This window comes from Quercus suber, unplaced genomic scaffold (assembly GCF_002906115.3).
Source record: "Quercus suber isolate HL8 unplaced genomic scaffold, Cork oak 2.0 scaffold_391, whole genome shotgun sequence".
NCBI classification, from domain to species: Eukaryota; Viridiplantae; Streptophyta; class Magnoliopsida; order Fagales; family Fagaceae; genus Quercus; species Quercus suber.
Genome location: NW_027069843.1, coordinates 172,006 through 178,708, shown reverse-complemented (window position 1 = coordinate 178,708; position 6,703 = coordinate 172,006).

Below are 6,703 nucleotides of genomic sequence, written 5' to 3'. Positions count from 1 at the left end.
TATCACATTTCATAGCTCTTAGTGCTTGTTACATCTCTTATTTTTCTTACTTCGTGGCTACGTTGTGGACATGTCACGTGCTAGCTATTTGTGTATATATAGACTAGATTGTTGTAAATATTGAAGGATGGTAATCAACGCCCGATCAATGATTTTTCTTACATCACAGCTTCGATGGTTCTGGAAGCATGATTCCCAAAAGGATTTGATTTGTTTCCATTACTTTTGTGCACGAAACCCCAGATGGATGTGGCCCTCTATAACATGTGCCGTGTGTCAATATCTCTATTAATTAGTACTTGAAATCTTTTGAACGAATCAAAACAGCCTAATATAAGTCTATCATACATATGGACTCTGGAATATGCCACAATTCTCAATAATTAGAGTGGAGAGTAGAAGTCACCACACAGCTTAGCTAGGTTCGAAAACAACCTTTGAACCCTGTTCATATAAAAGTTTAACCTGTCATGTTAGTGTTCACCGACCATAATTGGAGAAGAAAAATATATAGCTAGTTAAGTCGCCTAACCCTAATCATGTAAAAACAAATGTCAAAAGCTTTATAATTTAATTGATTGACACATTTTAGTTAGTGTTTCCAATGTCGTAGACATTCAGGATTTCAATTCCCTCTCTAACTGTGGAATGACAAAAAATTTTAAAAAAAAAAAATTGAAATATAATATTGATCTATCACTTGCATATAACCATGCATTTAAAAAAACAATAAACTTCGTACCAACCAATATCTCAAAAGAAACATAATATTAAAGGAGCATAGAGAAATAAACAGTAATACTAGAGACATATAATGTGTCACAACTATATACCACAACTTGTCACGTGACGAGTTGTGATTAGTAAATGTGTATTCCCACATGGCCCATCATCACACTTTTGCTAATCATAACTTGTACGTGGCGAGTTATGGCACAAAGTTGTGGCAAATTATATATTCCTAGCATTAATTACTTAGAATTAAAATGAGAGAAACATATGTGTGTGTAGCCTTTCAAGATACAAGCTCATTAATTAAAGAAACGTACATATCTTCCAAGGCCGGGGGCAGCCCCACATTGAACGCAAGGTGGTCACAAGACCATCCTGATCAGGAAAAAAATAATTAGTATATATAAATTTTAAAATTTTATGATTGTCTACTCTTAAAAAAAATTGTGACAATCTTAAAATTTTTTAGGCCCAATAACATTAAACTTTGGCCCCCTTAACAATATATTAATTAGGTCATTTCAAACAAAAATAAAAAGTCCAGAATTTTTTTATTGAACAAAATTTGAAAGAAATGTAATTTGTAGCATTGATAAAGAGACCATCATGCAATAATTTCAAAATATGAGAACTCATAGAAAGAGATTATAAAAAATTATGTATTTGCATGTTTTTTTTTCAATATATGAAGTTTTCTTTTATTAGATTTTGTATAATTTAAGTTTCTTAATAACTATCTTAGAAAAAATTCATGAAACCGCCACTATCCAAGGTTTCATACTTACCACATAGGTAGGAGTATGAACAAATAAATTCAAAACATATTTTCATAAAGCAAAATTAGAGACAGAGGCATGTAGGGAGCAAGGGGGCCTAAATTTAAAATATATATATATATATATATTATCAGTATAATATATATATATATATATATACACTTGAAATTTCAGATCTAGAAGAATTATATTTCCAATCCCCAACTATATATTTTGAAAATTTAATCGTTGGATTGCATGTTATTTATGTTCTTAGTACACATGTCAAATTTTGTACCAATTAGATATTATTTATTGTACGATCTATAAACTTATTTTTTTATGCATAATTTAGGACAACAAAAACTTGAAATTTAAATATTTGATTGATGACATAGTTATTAATCTTTTATTTTTTTGGAAATTTTGCAAATATAGAGAATAAAAAAAAATGTAATCCAATGATGAATTTGTCAAAATTCACATATAATAAAAATATATGAAGTGGAGCTATAATCATTGGCTACAACTAAATTTTTAGCCAAATTTCGTCAATATTCTTATAGTTTATAGAACCATCCGGACAATTAACAATGACAAAAATTTCTTCCCTCTTTTTTATATCTTGTAGTTAACAAACTATTGGGCTCCTACATTTTATGATCAAGGGCAAATTTATGAACCTTTGCTTGGGACTAGATTATCGTATAAAAATGTAACTTTATATATATACACACACACACACATTTCTATAACGACATGGTTAGGAATTTATGATTTTAGTTCAGAAGTCAAGATTAAATTATTAGAAGGTTAAAATTTTATAAAAATTAACCGCTATAAATAATCATTAACGCAAAAATAATATAACTGTAAATTGTAATTTGCTAAGTGTAAAGTTTGTATAATCGTAACTTTGTACTCAAGACTTTCCATAATCTTAGGTATATAACTATAGTTATATATTTCATAGAAGTAAAATAGATAAGCAAGAATTAATCTAAAATCCAAACGTCTCCAAATTTTAAGCGGTAAAATTCAAATGCTTCTAAACTTTATGAGGTAAAATCTAAATTTTGAAATGTCAGAGTGTAAAATTCAAACACTCCCAAAATTCAAAGAATAAATTTCAAATTCTAAAAGTTCAGGATATAAAATTCAAACATCTTTAAACTTTAGGGTATAATTTACAATTTACCCTTTCAAATATAAATGCATACGGTACTATCCTAATCTATGAGAAGTTGTTATCCATATACGTTCAGTGTCAATAAGATTTTTCATGAGAATTTCACCGTTTTTTTTTTCTTGGAAGATTCTTAGTGGATTGTAGGGTTATTTTACAGCCATTGAAATTGGCTGCAGTCCAATAAGCATTATTGCTGGATGTCAATATGTGCGTGTGAAAGTAAGATAAGATTCAACTTTAACATTCTCTATGTTTATATATATATATATATATATAAAGTTTGGTTCAAGACTTGAAGTTACACCTAGTATAATGTAACTTTAAGCAATGTTACACAACTTAATGTTTTTTAATTGAATGTAAATTTTGACAAATCCACTATTAGATTACATTATCTTCGTATATTTTCCATGTTTGCAAAATTTAAAGATTATCAAAAATCAATGTTCATGTCATCAATCAATTTTTTAAATTCAAATTTTTGTAGTTTAAAATAATGCATAAAAGATGAATTTATGGATTGAGTGGTAAATTACATCTGATTGATATGAAAATTAGCATACATATTAAGAACATATAGAACATGTATAACAACATATGAACTTCTATATTATAGTATCACATAGTGAAACACTTTTAATATTCTCTATATTATGAGTAGCAGATATACAAATTTTTATAAACAGCTGATGTGGTGAGTAATTATTAGTAAATAAAAAAGTAATATTAATGATGGGTCTAGATGAAAATTAATAAAAAATTAGTTACATCAACAGTTTGTAAAAATATTGTAAAATAGTTTATAATGACAACATTACTCTTATATTATATATGACTTTTACTAATGTATGCGCTAATGGCATATATTAATAAATTAGGAAATTTTTTATTGAAAAATGTATCTAACCAATGTGTTCCTGACTCCTGAGATATGTTACCTCTTCTGCTAAAAATAGTACTGCAATAAAAGGCAATTGTACTTCTTGAAAGGGTAACCATACATTAGTAAATTAAGAATTTTTTTTTCTTATAAAAATAGGGTTCAGTTAATGTATGCTCTAAGGGCATAAATTAACAAATTCGTTTTTGAAAATTTTTTATCAAGAATTGAAAAAATTGTCAAAACTTTTTTAATTCCCAATAAATTTTTTTAAAAAAAATGGTATATTAGACACACATTAGTAAACTCTATTATAAAAATTAAAAAAAAAAAAAAAAGAAAAAAGAAAAAGATATGTTACCTCTTTTGCTAAAAATAGTACTGCAATAAAAGGCAATTGTACTTCTTGAAAGGCTAACCTGTCAGATGGTCCAAGGTCATTCAGTATGTACAACTAAACTTAAGGTAGCCCGATCGCTGGGGCTTGCTTGCCCAATGAAAGGTGACAATGAAATTGCTAATAAATTTAAGTGTTCGCTAATCAAGAAAAAAGCATACAAGTGAGAAAAGAGAAGACACAACTATCCTTTTAAATTTATTACACGATGATTTTTTAACAAAATTTATTTAATATTTTTTTTATTAGATGTAAATTTTAACAAATCCAACATTGATTAGATATTGAAATTTCAAGTTTTTGTAGTTTTAAAATTACGCATAAAATATAAGTTCATAAATAGAATAGTAAATAACACTCTGTAGGGGTATTGAGCCCCAGGAGTTCACTATCTATGTATACACTGGGTCTAGGGCCCAATCTGAGGACGTAAGGTCATCCGAGAAGGAGTAAACGTGGTCAGGGGAGTTCATGTTAGTAATTGGAGAAGTCAGTTTTGGTCATAAAGGCCTAGAAGGGTAGGCTGATGATGCATTCATCCTCAGCCAACCAAAGCTAAGGTCCGAAGAAGTGGCCTGCCGTCCAGGTGATCGTTCTAGGAAATTCTGTAGGTACAGGTAAGTATTACAGAAACCTTGGACATGGGAGTGGGAGTCCTAAAATATCTAAGGAGAAGGCTGCTACCATCACATTGAATGTTCTGCAGCTAACTTTTTGGTTGCATTAATGTGAAGAAAACTCCTGAACAGTACTACATTGGCTTCCCCAACGCACAGAGGGTCTGAGAGTGTGTCCAATGGGACAAGTACTCAAGTAGTAGCTAGGATGATCAACAAGTGGAGAGCCAAGTTTGTCTAAAGAGAACTATATAATGGAAGAGACCCTCCACGGTAAGAGGATTGAAATAAAAAAAGAAACACTATAGCAATCAAGAACTAAACTTGTAATCAAACTTGAAAAAAATATATAAGAGCTAATTTCCTTGGACTATGTCGAGGATGATTTTTTTTAGCATAAACTCGTTTATTTTCATTCTCTTGTGATTTGAATTGATTTTAGTGATTGTCTAATTCATTGAGGCCTAGTTTTTCCAACCTACTCTCTACAAATTCATTGTTTTGAGCTTTTTGGGCCTAAGTCCATCCACCTTTGGGCTAGAGACTCAAATTTGGTCCTTACACACTCGATTAACACGAAATTTGATATATATATATATATATATAAAAACATAAAGAACATAGTATCTAATATTTAGACTTTCAAAATATCTAGTCATGCTAATTTTTTTCTAAAATGCAAATTACACATTTTAAATTTGACTAAAATTCATTTAAGCCCTCTAATTTTACTTTCGTTTAATTGAGTCCTTTAAATTTCAAATTTATTCAATTTAAGCATTTCGTCCAATTTCGTTTAAAAAAATGCCATTATAAAAAAGCGTTTTATAGATTTTTTAAAAGAAATTGTACAAAATGTCTAAATTGAATAAATTTGAAACTTAAAAAACCCAATTTAACGAAAGTAAAGTTGGAAAATTGAAATGAATTTTAGTCAAATTTAAAGAGAACAATTTGCATTTTAGTTTTAATTTTTTTTTTAGTAGGAATTGTAACCATTGACTACAACTGAATTTGTAGTCAAATTTTGTCGTTTATATATATGACTATTTGTATGTAATATTTAAACAAGTTACATGATTCATTAAAATGTAATATGACTATAATTACACTTGAATGATTTTTTCAATTGCTACATTATGGGTTGGAGAAAGATAAATTAAATCTAGTTTGGAGCCAAACTTTTTCCTAAATTACAACCATAAAAGGGATTTGCAGATGTATTGGGGTTTTTTTTTGGTCCTTTAGTTTTGTTAGTATGAGGGTGATAATTTTGTACATTTTAGTGGTCACAAATAGGGGATATGAGGTAATTTCCTCGATATGAGGCATTAATATTTTGAGCAACTTGACTCTTTTTTTTTTTTTGATTGATATTTGTTGTTTTGGATAAGTAGGAACCCAATTTCAATTGTAACAACCACACACACATATCTGGCTCAATATTAAACTGATTGAGTGTGAGATTTGCATGAAGCATATTTATCGCATGCATGAATGGCTATGAATAATAACTGTGATACATATTGTGAGAATAAACGCGTATCAATTAGTGTTGGAGCATTTTGCACCAACAATTAGCTTTGCATATATCGTTTCAAAAAAAAAGCTTATATATCGGTTTCATAGCGTACTGGATTTGTTTTTAAGCTAACTTGTAGATCTTTTCTCATTTACATGAAGTGTGTAATCTTGATAGAGGCCGGCCATGTTGAATGAAAAAAATGTAACCTTAAGGATTTTATGGTTGCTCCTATGAATTTGTGCATAATCATTGATTTTTATGTTTGGCACGTTTAACTTAGTTTCGGGCTCAATGATTTTTTGAACAAATGGTTTAAGACGTGTTTTGCATGCTTTAGATTAGTTGTGCAATGTCTTGGAGAGGGATCGGGTTTGATATACATTGTAAAAATTAGAGTTCGTTACTTCTTTTGCTAAGGGACACGGCCAGGATTTCTTGCTTGGAGAGGGAGAATGATAAAAACAAAAAAGGTCATTAAAAAAAAAAAAATATACAAAATTTCAAAGCTGAATTAATGAGAGAAAAATAAAGGTTAAAATACAAAAAACACTCTGAACTTTGGGTCAAAATAATCATACTGGCCCCTTGATATTTTAATTTAAAATTAT